Source organism: Pezoporus flaviventris, unplaced genomic scaffold (assembly GCF_033815535.1).
Source record: "Pezoporus flaviventris isolate CSIRO_AGI_PZ_B2104156 unplaced genomic scaffold, CSIRO_AGI_Pfla_v1 ptg000007l, whole genome shotgun sequence".
In the NCBI taxonomy this organism is placed as follows: Eukaryota; Metazoa; Chordata; class Aves; order Psittaciformes; family Psittacidae; genus Pezoporus; species Pezoporus flaviventris.
The window spans coordinates 74,534,690-74,549,314 of record NW_026892555.1 but is presented as its reverse complement, the minus strand read 5'-3'; the positions used below and the strand labels follow the sequence as shown (position 1 = coordinate 74,549,314).

The 14,625-nt window shown below is 36.3% G+C and overlaps 1 long non-coding RNA gene across 1 annotated transcript; it reads right to left on the bottom strand.

Moving 5' to 3' along the window:
- Window positions 1–9,801: 9,801 nt before the first annotated feature.
- On the bottom strand, window positions 9,802–13,933 carry LOC133266404 (uncharacterized). Its single transcript, XR_009742377.1, has 2 exons — window positions 13,829–13,933; window positions 9,802–10,615 (listed from the first exon to the last, which is right to left on the bottom strand). It is a non-coding gene; the product is annotated as an uncharacterized LOC133266404 (long non-coding RNA).
- Between the last annotated feature and the right edge of the window lie 692 nt (window positions 13,934–14,625).

Genomic DNA, 14,625 nt, shown 5'->3' with positions numbered 1-14,625 from the left:
CTTTTTAGATAATTTCATTTTTTCATGTTCCTATTTCCTTAATGTTAAAAAGAAAAAAGAATAAAAATAAAATCTGTAAATATTAATTTCACCCATTATCTTGGATCCATTATTGCAATAAAGTACTTCTTGAAGTATGCCTGTTATCTAGATTTATATCCACTTTTACATGCTTGGGGGCTTTCTTTTCTTGCTTGTCTCATGTTTTCTGTATTTCTGTAGTTTGATGCCATAGGATTTCAGCATAACACAGCACTGGAAAGTGTACCCACTCTTCTTATTTTTAAAAAGTCAAGAGTTTGTTACGGCTTTCTAATTTTTACAAAGTAGACAATTACAGAGAACCACATCTACCCCATTTGAGTTTCATGTCATGCGTTATGTCTCTACCAGTATTCTTAGCTGTAATCACAAATACTCAATTGATAAAAGTTTTTTGGCTACCAGAATAATGTAGTTAGGAAAAAAAAACACTACTGTATTTTAAAACTGCAGATCATCATTTGCAGAATGTTTTAAATGTAATACAGGCTTACATCTATACCATCTGAAGATATAAACTTTCATGAATGAACTACAGGAAATACTTATTTTGACTTCTATCATTTAAATAAACATGAACAAAGTTATATTTTTATGTAAAAAGTTTACTTGTCTGTATTTTTTTCCAATTAACTCTGCAGCATTTGTTAACATCAGCTGACAAATTTAATACCTAATTAATAAAAAGTATTTCATTGTACTGCAGATTTATAAAGGTTCTGTAGGCTAAACCTTACACAATACAACTGGAGCAATCCCTGGTTATCACCTTTAGTTGGATACAGGGAGTCAGTGATATAGCACAGATTTAATATCCTATTACTGCTAATTAGGTTTGCTTCACTTGTTTCACTTTCTTTTGCACTGTTGTCCCATAATTTATCTTGTCTTTGACTGATGCAGATGTCTAGGGAAGAAATATGGTCATTGTTAGATATACTCCTGTTTTCATCAAGTGAAAGTTCTTTAAATGCTTTATAGCTCATTCTTTACCTCCTTTGCTGTACAAACTGCTGTATTAAAATGATACAGTAACAGTAATATCTGTTTAGGTACAGGATGTAATACATCAGGTTAGTAACTACTTTGCCATCAAATAATGCTTATCAAGGACCATAAAGATAGGGGTTTTATTTTCCTCTGCAAGCCTGTGACCTCTCTACCAGTTATCGCAGGCTCAAGATCAGCCAGGCAGCAAAAGAAACGGCACGAGACAACAGCTCAGTGCTAAAGAGAAGCCTAAGCATTTCCCAAAAAAACAATGGGCTTCGTCTTTACCGAGCAGGGAGTCAGTATCATTAGCAAAGGATGAATGGTTACCTACTGCAGGATAACGATAACCAGGGTTTCAGAAGCATCCAAAGCTTTTCTGCTGCTCCAGAAGCATACCACTGTTTAACAGCTGTCACAAGGAAGCTAATGACTGCAGGGAATGCATCCCATTTCCTGTCTCTAGGACAACAATGTATGTATCTACCATTCTATATATAGATAGGTAGACGCATTCATTTGTGGTTTTTTTTTCACTACTGTTATTCATTGATGGCAATATTAAAACTGGAAAAAAGAGACATAGTTACAGTGAGCGTGATTTGAGAGGGATAATATGCATAAGGTTAATGAGGTAAAGGCAATGAAAAGGTAAATAACAGTTTTAGATGTAAAAAACATGTACAGAATGTAGCTGTGAAGAAGCTAAAATGCAAATAGGGTCACTGAAGTCACTGAAAATCAGAATATAAATAAAAGTTATAATGACCTAGTGTAAATTACAAACCAAATTTGTGTTATAATTTTTGGTGCTGATGCCCACACAAGCTTGTGCAGGTCTGGTGAACCCAGACAGTAAATTAAGTGACAATGGTATTTAAGGTGAATGTATTTCAGATTCAACTTTCTTATCCTTCAACTATATACATATAAAAACCAGGGACAATCAGTCTTTTCTTATGGAACTTATTTTTCAGTCTGTTCTTGTAGTATGTATATACCATTATACACTGTACCTATTTTATAATAACTTACAAAAAGCTAGAAGACCTTACTGGTGAACAGGAACCTTTTTTCTGAGGTTGGATGGGTGTCTGGGGGGCTTTGGTATTGGGTTTGTGTTTTTAAGGCTCTTTAGGACATGGGACACTTTGGCTGCATCTTCTGTATTTAGGTAAATGAGGACGTGCTTTCTCGGTTTCCCTTTGCTTGTAGCTGTGCACATAGTCTACACTACAAAATTTTTCTATATCAATTTCTTTTTATGAAATGGCTTTTTGTTTTGGTTTTGTTTTCTTTTGTCTTTGTAAAGCGCACACTTATCCTTACTAATAAGAAAATAAGGACTGATTTATTAATTAGATTATTAGATTAATTTAGTTTGAGATCATCTAAAGAAGCTGAAGGTGTACAAGTCCATGAGATATGACAAGATGCATTTGCAGGCCCTGAGGGACCTGAGAAGATGTGAAAGTGAAATTCCTGCTGCATGGAAAAGAGGAAATGCTACCCCAATTTTTAAAAAGGGAAAAACAATGACCCAGGAACTCAGGCTGCTCAGTCTCACCTCAGTGCCTGATAAGGTAATGGAGCAGATCCTGGAAACTGTGTTAAGACACATAGACAATAAGGGGGTGATTGGTGACAGCCGACATGGCTTCACTAAGGGCACATCATACCTGACCAATTTGGTGGCCTTATATGTTGGGGTCACAGCATTGGTGGATATGGAAAGAACAACTAATGTAATCTGCCTGGACTTGTACAAGGCATTTAACACTGTCCTGCTCAACATCCTTGTCTCTAAACTGGAGAGAAATGGATTTGATGGATGGACCACTCATTGGATAAGGAATTGGCTGGATCGTTGCACTCAGTCAATGCCAGGTTGAGCTTCATGACCAGGTGGAGACCAGTGATGAGTGGCGTTCCTCAGGTGTTGGTGTCGGGACCAGCATTGTTTGACATCTTTGTCAGCGACATGGACAGTGTGATTAAGTGTCCCCTCAGCAAGTTTGCTGACAATATCAAGCTGTGTGGTGCAGTCAACACACTGGAGGGAAGTGATGCCACACAGAGGGACTTTGACAGACTCAAGAGATGGGCCAATGCAAACCTCCTGAAGTTCCACAAGACCAAATGCAAAGTCCAGCACTTGGGTCAGGGCAATCCCAAGCATAGCTATAGGCTGGGAAGAGACTGGATTGAGAGCAGCCCTGAGGAGATGGACTTTGAGGTGTAACATGTAGATTAATATCTTTGCTCATTACAGTTTTTAAGATTTCCACTTCCTTAATCTTTTGAGGAGATGGTATACCTCAGGGGAATGAGTCAGTGGTTGTGATCTCCTCCTGCTGGAATTACTTTTTGCTTAGTTTTGTCTGGTTTTGGCAGCTCTAAACAATATTTCATGGACTGTTGCCCTAACAAACCATTATTCACTTGTATGGTCAAAGAGACAGATATAAGAAGTTGCTACCCACTGTTAAAATTCAAACAAATCCACCAAATAATTTAGCTAAGTTTATCTTATCCTTTAAGTTCTACTCAAAAGTCTCTCAAAATTTGCTGTGTAACAACAGCTAGTTTACCTGTATGCTCAGGATAGGTTATTTCACAGCATGCAATCATAGAAACCTAGAATCATAAAATGGCTTGGGTTGGAAAGCTATTCTTGGGTTGGAAAGCTATTCTTGGGTTGGAAAGATATTCTTAAATATCCTCTAGTTCCAACCACCCCTGCCATGGGCAGGGACACTTTCCACCCAACCAGGTTGCTTGAAGTCTTGTCCAACCTGTCTTTGAACACTTCCAGGGATGGAGCACCCCAGCTTAGCTAGGCAACCTGTGCCAGTGCACCACACTCTTCAAAAATGTCTTCATAATGTCTATCATGATAATCTTTCCCTCTTTTATGAAAAGTTGTGACTTCAGAATTTTCCTGATATAGACCATTGTATGCGTTTTTTACTGCTTTGACATTCCCTTTAAGTTTGTTATTATTATTCTGTGTTGATGGTAACTGTTTGAACTCGAACTATTTTGAAACTTTTCACATATTTTATTGTCTTTTCTTGATAAACTGGGCAGCTAACAACACACCATGGATCAGACAGTGGCCATTGCAAGGAAGCGATGAAATTAATTGCAATTCATTGCAAGGAAGCTATTTAAAGTAGCTACTTTTTTTTTTGTTTACTATGAAGTGAAATGTGTACACATGAGGAAGGTGAAGGATTTAAGTAATTTTCTGATCCCTTCAGTAGAGTACTCACCAATAGGTATTTTAAATTTTACTTTTCAAATTGCAAAATTTGTAGATAGGCACAATTCAGTCTGTTACTGAGAAAAAGAATAAGATTACCAAGTATCAAGGACTTGATCCAAGGTCCTAATAACAGATTGATGACTTCCCATTTCCTCAAATGAGCTTTTGTTTACTGTCAAAGTGATCAGGTTGAAATATTCAAGTCAGTTAAAAAAGAAATAAAAATGTATAGGTAATACAGGTTTGTAAGGAATAGACTAAACCATCTGAATATGGGAGTTTAAAAATACTTGATCCTTAAATGAAAGAGAACATGCTGGAATCAAGAACGGAAGGTGGAATCCTGCAGACTAATAGTCATGTTTGCTTGGCTTAAGATGGTTAGTAACATGCAGAGCAGTTAATAGAAATACATCTCTGATTTTTGAACTACAAAACAGCAGTGAAAGTCATCTTAAAATAACTATGTGAGATTTTTACATAAAGCTTCATGAGGTGGTTAACATGTCCAATATTTGACTCAAAAGTAACAAAATAATTTAGTCAAGAGTATGGTAATATTTTGCCATGCAAACAGAATATTAGACTGGAATTTCTTCATAGACAGAAGAGTATTTTCCTACTGAAAGCAAAGTAAATAAATAGTGGCTCATGGAAGCTGCTGGAAAAAAAGTCCAGTTGATGCCAAAGGCACCTTTTGGTGGAAAATACTGTTGCCACATTTACATGTGTTTGAAGCAAAGCAATGTGAAAGTGTAGTGTCTTTTTTCCTCTTATGACTTACATTTGACATCTCCTGACTATGACATTCCATCAAAGTAGGTAAAGAGCCTAAAGGGAGTGGAAACTTTTGTTGCTGCTCTCTAAGCCTTGATGGAAGTGTTTCTGAAATACAGAAGTTTACAAAAGGAATTTTTGGTTTATACGATGGCTGAAGAGAGGTGTCTATTTATTTGAGTGCAAGAGAAACATAAAACTAAGGGCTTCTCTTAAATCATTTAGAGTCATATAAGCCTCTCTTTATGGGAAAGAGATTTAGAAATTTGAATCAAAATGTAACTGCAGCTTCATTATCTCAAAAAGGGCCAAAAGCTCATTGTACTGTATAACTGGAGCTATTAAACAGCTGTGGATGGGACTGTATGTATCCATTACTATAAAACAACATATGAGCTCTAAAAACCAAAAAGTCCTGATCCTTGGGTGTAGCTCAAGTAAATTAGTTATATTAAAGATGTTTAATCTGGTAATTTTGAGTTCAAACTGAACATTATTATTTGTTTAATTCACCTTCATGTTTAAAGTGAAAACAACTGCAAGAAATGAAATATTGCTTAAAATATTCAAGGCAGAAGTGTATGCCTCAAGAGATAAGACTTTCAATGTTAATTAAGAGAACAAAAAGCAAGCTTCAAGTGTTATTTACAGGTTCTTGACATATTCACTGATGAATCATAGGATGCTGTAAAGGTTATTCTGCCTATTACAAAAGAAGTGCACAATAATTGTTTTTTAATCAACTTATTTTCTTCACAAAGTTTTATTCTATTTAAGACAGATCAATGTATTTGAAAAGGGAAACAAAGATTCTTTTTTTTTTACTGTTTCAGCTAGCTAGCTAGCCAGCCAGCCTCATATGTGAGCTACAGTTGTATACTTTTGTATACATTTGTATACATTTGTTGTATATTTTTGTACAAATGTTCATTGTTGTACTTTAAGTGTTAAGCATACTGCCAGCACAATTTTTAATATTTTGCAGTTCCAAGACACTCACTTTATTTTTAGGAGTGTCAGGAATGTTTGGTTCCACTGCCAGCACATCAGAAATGATGGATTTCTAAAAGCCAATGCATCATTTTCTTTAGTACAATCAACCTTTATTCTTTCTGCATGCATATTTATCAACCTGATTGGTAATTTTTTTGTTTTGTTTCCATTAAGATCTTTCTCATGTACAAACGTGCACTTTTTCTTCATTGTTTATCTGTTGCATTAGACAATCTCCTAGCTAAAACAAAACAAGAAACAACTCTTTTCCAAATAAGTGATTTTAGGATAGACAGAAATGACAGTGCATCCTGCCTCTGATATAAGGGATGCTAGACAATGTATAGCACCAGCTGTATTATCATTATCCCAGATTTTTAAGTAAAAACTTTAAATACCACATGCCTTACATAATAATATGTTGCTCATCTTCTGTCTTCTAAAGAACTGGCAACAGCTCACTTCAGATGTGGTTTGCTACAGAAGGACAGATTTTGAGATACAGTATTTATATTTCTTGTTTTTATTTAGACTGCTGTCTAGATTAGATAGCCAAGAGTTGAAAGCTATTATTGTCTCTATAAGCAAGGAACCTAAGAGCAGCAGAAGCTCAAAGATTCAGTATTTTTCTGTTTGAAACATCTTTGTTGCCTGTCCTGGTTTCAGCTATAACAGTTGTTTTCTTCTCCTTCATAGTAGCTGGTGCAGTGCTGTGTTTCGGCTTCAGTCTGAGAACAATGCTGGTAGCACACCAATGTTTCAGCTGTTTCTCAGCAGTACCTACCCTGATCAAGGACTTTTCAGTCTCATGCTCTGCCACTGAGGAATGGTACAAAAAGATGGGAAGAAGCAGAGACAGGACACTTGACCCAAACTAGTCAAAGGGTTATTCCATACCACAGTACGTCATGCCCAGCATATAAACTGGGCCTGGAAGGCCCAGATCTCTGCTCGGGTCAGGCTGGGTATCAGTCAGTGAGTGGTGAGCAATTGTATTGTGCATCACTTGTGTTTATTGGTGTCCTGGGTTCAGCAGTAGCAGTCATGTTTCTCCTTCTTGGTAGCTGGTGCAGTGATGTGTTTTGACTTTTGGCCTGATGTTTTGGTTTGGCCAAGGACTTGTGAGCCTCATGCTCTGCCAGGGAGGAGGGGAAGCCAGGAGGAAGCAGAGACAGGACACCTGACCCAAACTGACCAAAGAGGTATTCCATACCACAGCGTGTCATGCCCAGGATGTAACTGGGAGTTACCCGGAAGGGCTGGGACTGCAGGGTTGGAGGAGGTATTGGTCAAAACTTGGTCGGGCTGGGGGGGCGAGTTATCGGTCGGCTGGTGGTGAGATGTTGTATTCTTTTCCCTTGTTATTTCCTTTATCATTATTATTATTGGTGGTAGCAGTAGTGATTTGTGTTATACCTTAGTTACTGGACTGTTCTTATCTCAATCTGTGGGAGTTGCATTCTTTTTGATTCTCCTTTCCGTCCCTCCGGGAGTAGGGGCAGGGAAAGAAGGCGGGGGAGTGAGCGAACGAGTTGCCTGGCTGGGTTTAAACCACGACAATTGGGTTTTCTTTCTTTTCCCTTTTTAGTTTTATATTCTTTTCCCTTAGTATTTCCCTTATTATTATTATTTTTAGTGGCAGTTTTGTATTATAGCTTAATTATTGTCTTATTATTGTCTTAATTATTAATCTTCTCTAAACCCGTGGGATTTGCATTCTTTCGATTCTCCTTCCCATCCCACCCAGAGGTGAGGGGAAAGTGGGGGTGAGAAAACAGCTGCGTGATTCTGAGTTACTGGCTGGACTTAAACCATGATGCTCATTTACTAAAAGGAGATGGAAGAGCTAATTTTATTAAAAATCATTATTAAAACAGTATTTTTATTATATATCTTAAAAATGAAAAAAAGAAAATCTTGCTTCTTTTCACATCACCACGAATTAAAGGTTAAGATTTTATCTGAAAAAATAAACTCACCATACTGGGCACTGAAATGAGAAATAGCAATCTGAGCTAATCTGAGATATATACACTCAGATGAAAGGAATAGCAGCTAACATTCAAAACTTATTTCAAGGGTGACTGTGAATAGCAAATTAGATACGGCTTGTGGTAAAGTGTGGCTGCCAAAAGGCCATACCTCTTCCTGCTGAGGTCCTTAGACACATTTCCATGTCTGCTTCAGTTTCCCTGCATTTTGTGCACAGATTCAGATTTATCAGTCTCTGGCAGCAAGCAAGGGTAAAGAAAAAAATTGGAGTGAATTACATTTCCCTCAGCAGCAGGTTGTTTCCCTCTGGCAAGAGATTTTCTGACGACCTTAAATGGGCCCATTTAATTTCCAGCCATGTTCTAAAAGCCGTATTAAGTTTTGGAGCAGACTGTCTTCAACTCGGACACTCATTCTAATGTATTTGTGTCAGGTGATGCCCTGATAGACTTAGTTACAGTCAAAACGAGTGGATTGTGTCCTCCTGAGCTGCCCCATAGCCTCTTCCAGCAGCTAGAAGCCTGTCCACATCAGGACATTTGCAAACCTTTCTGTTCCACCCAGTTGACAAAGGGCAGTGAAGAGGTCCTTCCACAAGCCAAAAGGACCCAGTTAGGATTGAAAAATATTGGCTATAAAGACAGAAGTCTAGGCTTTTTAAGGCTATATGCCTCTGGCATCAAGGATCAGAAATACTCCTATTATTTCTCTGCATGTATGATAACAAATTCTTGATAAAGAAAGGATGCATTGAAGAGTAAGCTAAAACAGCACAGATTCAATAACTTGGTGTATGCAGGTCTCCAAAAATATTCTGTGTAAATTAATCTGTTGTTTTCTACTCATATACTCCCTTGCTACATGCACTTATCACTCTGGACCAAATTATTTCTGTTTATGTAATTAATAAAAAAAGTCAGTGCACAGCTTTTGTCAAAAGCCTTCAAACAGATGTACTCCAGAATGCTTTAGGAGTAGCGAAAGAGTTTAAGGACCTACTTTGTGCAGAAACAAAAGGAAAAGAAACAAACAAACCAACCCCTCTCTTTGGATTTCTCTGTTATTCAGATCCCACGGTCCATTATTTATAAATAATTTTGATCACATATGAGACACTTGACTTCATAACCAAATGTTGCTCCTAACTGAAATTAAGTATGCAACTTAAAATTTTTGATTAAACTTTAAGAGCAAAATCAACTCCTATCTAAATGAAAAATAAGCTTTATTTTCAACAAAGAAACAAACCCCAAATTATTCTCCTAGAGCCTATTCTTTCACACAGGTGTATTTTCAGCACTTTTAGCGTAGTCCTGCCTATAGCCTCTATATCATTTCCCCTCTTTTTTTGATAAATTAGATTTGGTTATTTCTCTAACTATTTACATTAAAACATCAATCCTCCACCTAGATTTAAAATTTTAACCCAAATGAAACAATTATTGTTTTCTGAGCCCCAAAACAGCAAATAAACTTTCTTTGTAAGCTAACATAAAGCCTGTCATTTAAATAGCTTGTCAAATGGGTGAAAAATGCATTCAATTCTTCTACTGTATGCTTATTACAGGTATGTAAATTACAGTCTAGGGAAAAAAAAAACAAACAAAACAACCAGATAGAAGTAATTCTCAGCAGCAGAGTCCTCAGAATGGTATGGGAGAGATGTACTATACTAAGTTTCCTTGTGGTATCAGTAGTTAAAACATGCCTTGGAAATGTACACCTTATCCAGTGCATCCTCACTTGAAGGAAGAACAATTTTTATCTATTTATTCTTTTGTACTTCTAATATTAGCATGTGATTGTCACCATTACTTGAAAGAATTCCTCTATCAAGAAAGAACAGCAGAAAAATCTGAAGAATGCTGACAGCATGGCTATGGTGATCACATGGAAATCTACTAGGCAACACTTCACTTTTTAAATGAAATTTTCATCAATTAATTTTAAGAAGTAACATTTCTTCTGGCAGAAGTCTTCTCCGTATTTCAGTATGCAATGAAAGACAGAGGAAATAATATACAGAAAATAATAAACAAGATGTCTGAAACAATGTAAGTAATCAACATTCTTATAATGATTCATGTATAAAGGAGGATTTTATTTTTACTCTCAATGCTAAAAATTCCACTAGCATGGTAGTACTAAAAAATGTACTGTCTAAAAAAACAGGGAAACATGGCAGCATCTGGCTGTGAATATTCTTCTATTGAGTAGTGGAATCTACAGATATTACCTATCCAGAAGGAAAATCGGATTGCCCAGAAGCAACAGATACAGAAATTAAAAGGCTCATGGTCTTTTGTCATTGAATGATACTTAGTATACTCTGTAGTGGTAGTAAATAGCGGTTTCTCTCTGCCTCAGAGTTAATTTAACACATTCTTTATTTTGTAAAAGTTTATTTGCTAGTATAAGTTACATCAGATAGAGGGAACCTACGTGAAAAACATATTCTCAGAATGCCAAAGGCTGCCAGCTGTTGTTCTTTCCTCAAGATGCAAACAAGCACAGATATCCAGATATTCAGCAGAATGAGACCTGTGTAGCTTACTATTAAAAAAGAATTTTTTTTAAATTTTATGTGGTATAGATATATTTTTCATCATAATTTTTTCTATGTAAGAGGCATCATGAAGATAACATCCTTTAAACAGAAACATTAATGCAATATTATGTACAGTGTTGGACAGCCAGTACTGGGTAATTTCAACAGTCTTACAGAAACAGAGGAGAATGGTTTAAAATCAAAATGTTGCTACAGAAAAAACTGTTATGTCCTGCAAACTTTTATGTTTTCTCTGGAATTTTCTTTAGAGTCTGTCACACTGCCATGTGCTTATAATTATTGGGTCTATTTGGATTTGGTAAGGGTATAATGTCTTGCTTTTCTTCTGGAGTCTTTAAAACTGTATGAAACTTGTTTATAAGTTGCTGTCTAGTCTATTCTTTAGTTCCCTAACAGGGAAAGCCGTACTCAGTTTCATATTCTTATGTACAATTCAGAGTTGCATTCTTTATTAGAATAATATTTACTATAATTCAGACTTCCCTCTTAGCATCTTCTAACTTCATGCCTTAGATTTACCCTAGTTTGAATCTTACTTCCTTTCATACTGTCATTTTGCTTATGGTGTGCAAAGGGGAAGAGCAACTTATTAACAGCTTTCTCTATGATCCACTGACCACTGTTCTATTTGGCTGAGCCAAGGATTTCATAGCCCTTAGGCAGAAAGAGAATTTGGCAAAGCAAACTATTCCTCTGTATTGGGCCTGGCTAGGGTGGACATAAGTTCCCATAGCAGCCCCGATAGTGCTGTGCTTTGTAACTATCAGAGTGTTGATAATGCACCAGTGTTTTGGTTACTGCTGAGCCATGCTCACACAGCATCAAGCCTTTCTCTTCAACACCCCCCACCCCCCAAAAAAGACTAGTAGGCCACTTCCTAATCCACTGTATCACCTAATCTATTGTAGGAGGTGAAGAAAGCTAATTGCATAGCTATGTTGTAAGAGATTGTATGGTAGAGCAGAATGGCCTTTCATTCTGAATGTTCATTCCGTCATCAGGCAAAGGTACCTGCCAACTCCACCAACAGAAGCAATTTAGGCATGCCAGGCCAGAGCTTCATACAAGATATTTAGGTTCCCAAAATTTTTAAGACAGCACACCATGCTAAGAAGTGTAGTGGCATTCATTCTGGACTCCTTGTAGGCCATGAAAGAAAAAAAATCAATTCGTTTGCAACTAGCCCAGGTGCATGGGAACTTTGTAGATGCCATTTCTAATCTATCTATCTTGGCCTGCACTGTTGCAAAAATCTGAAGTGTGAGAGCATGTTTTACAAAGCTTGTGATACATCCCTTTTCTGCATTCAACTAATGTTTTTTGCTTCCATGTCCTGAGACAAATCTGTCACTTGACTGTGAAAATGGAATATCTGGAACTGATATTCCAATTACACTTGGTGGTATGGGAGTACAATTAGGCCTGCTATATATTAGCAGTTCTTGTATTTTGCAGTATTTACTCTAATTAAAGTAACTAAGAGTTTATTAAAGGCACACTGAATCCAAGTTGACTCAAGGTGCAGCTTTAAAGCAAACTAGCAAAATGTGTATGCTTGCGTAACTTCATTCAGTGGTATGATTCAGTTTCTTTTAGACTGGAAATAAGAATAAATTAAACTAAATTACAGACTATTCTGTCCTAAATTACTGTTTCCATGCAAACGTTTGTCATCACTTAATTCATATAAAATTAAAGCAGGTCATTTTTCTTCAGTGTCTCTACCTAGGCAAGGCTCAAATGATTGGTTTTGGCAAGCATGTCATCACATGATAAAACTCATGTTATGATTAGGTTGAATGTAGGCATTTATCTTCTGCTGACAGCTTCAGACAAAAGGAAGTGAAGCTATTGTAATAGTAAAGTGACCTTTCTGCTTTAGGGGTATTGACAGCTATCCTCTTCTATACAGCATGTTTGCCTTCATGATAATTAGGGTTTTGATAGTCTATTGTTGATTTTTATACTTACAGTGATCTTTCTTTAAATGTTTGTAGATTTCATCTGGTTTTCTCAAAGTAACGTTTACTATGTAACTGACAAAATGTCAGCAAACAGTAACACATGCTTTCTTAAAAGAACTCTTGCTTTTTTCATGTTTATATCAAAACATAATTTCACTGACCAGAAAAAACCTTGTTCTTTCTTTTTCAGTTTTAAGAAATGTTTTCTTAATGTATACCCCTTTGGGATCCATCTGGCTTGAAGGCAGAAGAGTAGACCTACTGCAAAGATTCATGTGTAAAATATAAAGTCATAAAATTATATTTTGAATACAAGAAAATGAAGCTGTATTTGCAACAGCTTTCAAAAACTGAAAAATTCAGGCAGCTGTGAAGTGAAAACCTTTATTTAGTGATTTTTAAAATAAAGATTATCTTACTGCAAACTCATAGTGGGAAATGTTATACTAAGTGAAAAAAAAGGCTAATTAAAGGTAGACGAATTTGATTTGGCAACCAGTCAGGTAACTAAGAAAGACCTATTATATTTTCTGTTGTTCAATCTGTCTGCCTGCTACTCACATTTTAGATAGGCTGTCTGGCAAGGTACTGGCACTAGACATAGTTATGGCCTGACTTTCCATCTTCTTGGTCACTACCACTGAATAAATACAAGGATTATCCTGATTTACTGCAGCTGTAAATCAGAAATTTACCAACCTTCTTTCCTCAGGGTAAGGGGGAATTTTGACTTTAGAGTTTGGCTGAAGTCGTAAACTAGATTTTAATGTAACTCTTCTTTGACAATGCCACCCTGTGGTAGTCAAGTTGATTCACTGCTGCCCAGAAATAGAGCTCAGCAAATAATTCACAGGGCTATTCCCACAGTTTATGCAATATCTGTGACTAGCCTGCTGCTTCCCAGCATTAAAAATTTATTTGCATGTTTGACAACTATCTTTTAAGTGACTGCTTTTGGATTGTTCATGTATATATGCATAATGATGACTTCTGAATAAACAAATCCTATGCTTGAGAAGAAATGCTGTAGTCAATGAGGTGATACTTTGCCTAGAAATTTTTCCTTCCTTCTGTTGTTAGACCACCACTACTTCAACACTAGCATTATCATTTTTCAACATACATTTATGATTTAATGTTAGGCCACTTTAATCTCTTTACAGAAAGTTTCCCTCCTATTCTGTTGTAAGTAAAGGGAATTTAATAGCAAAAGATTTTCAAGGGCACAGATACCTTACTCAAAATCCATTGAACTTCAGATAAGGAAGCTCTTCTGCATTTGTGGTTTGACTTTTAGCTTTACATACTGTTTATATAATGAGATTCATGCTAGAATCTAAAAAAAAAAAAAAAAATTAAGGAAACACTCTAAAATGCATCATCAGGAAACTATTCCTAAAGCTATTGAACAGCTTCCAATTTTCCAAGTCAGCTGCAGATGTGGAAACATAACTGTCACTTTAGAACAACATATTACATGTAATAGCTTATATCCTACAATTTGTGATGAAGAAAACATCCTATATGCTATAATAGCATTGACAGTAAAATCAGTGAAGTCTTTCCTTATTTCTTCATAAAATATCCTTATTTATGTCTGATATGCCATAGAAGAACTGTTGTTTACACAGCTGATCTTTCAGAAATCCCAGCAACAACTACCATTTATTTTCTTTATAATTATTAATCATTTATTCTTTGCACCAAACAGAGTCTTACCTTCCTTTTACACATGTGGACTTCAAAGTTCTTATTTCTTCAAGGATTTTACTACTTTTCATATACTTTAAGTGTGTTTGATGCCTTCTGCTCTTAAAAGAGCATCAGTAATATTTGGTGGTAGGCTACTTGCAGGCTGCTGTAGAGATAGAAAGGGGAAGGACACTGGACTTATTAATATGAGAATATTGTATGTCAACAATGATGGGCTTAATGGGTAATAAAGACCATGTGCCGGTACACCTTCTATCCATAAACATCACTGTTCATGTAATTGAAGCCTCTCAGAATTACTGAAAGACCCTAAATCT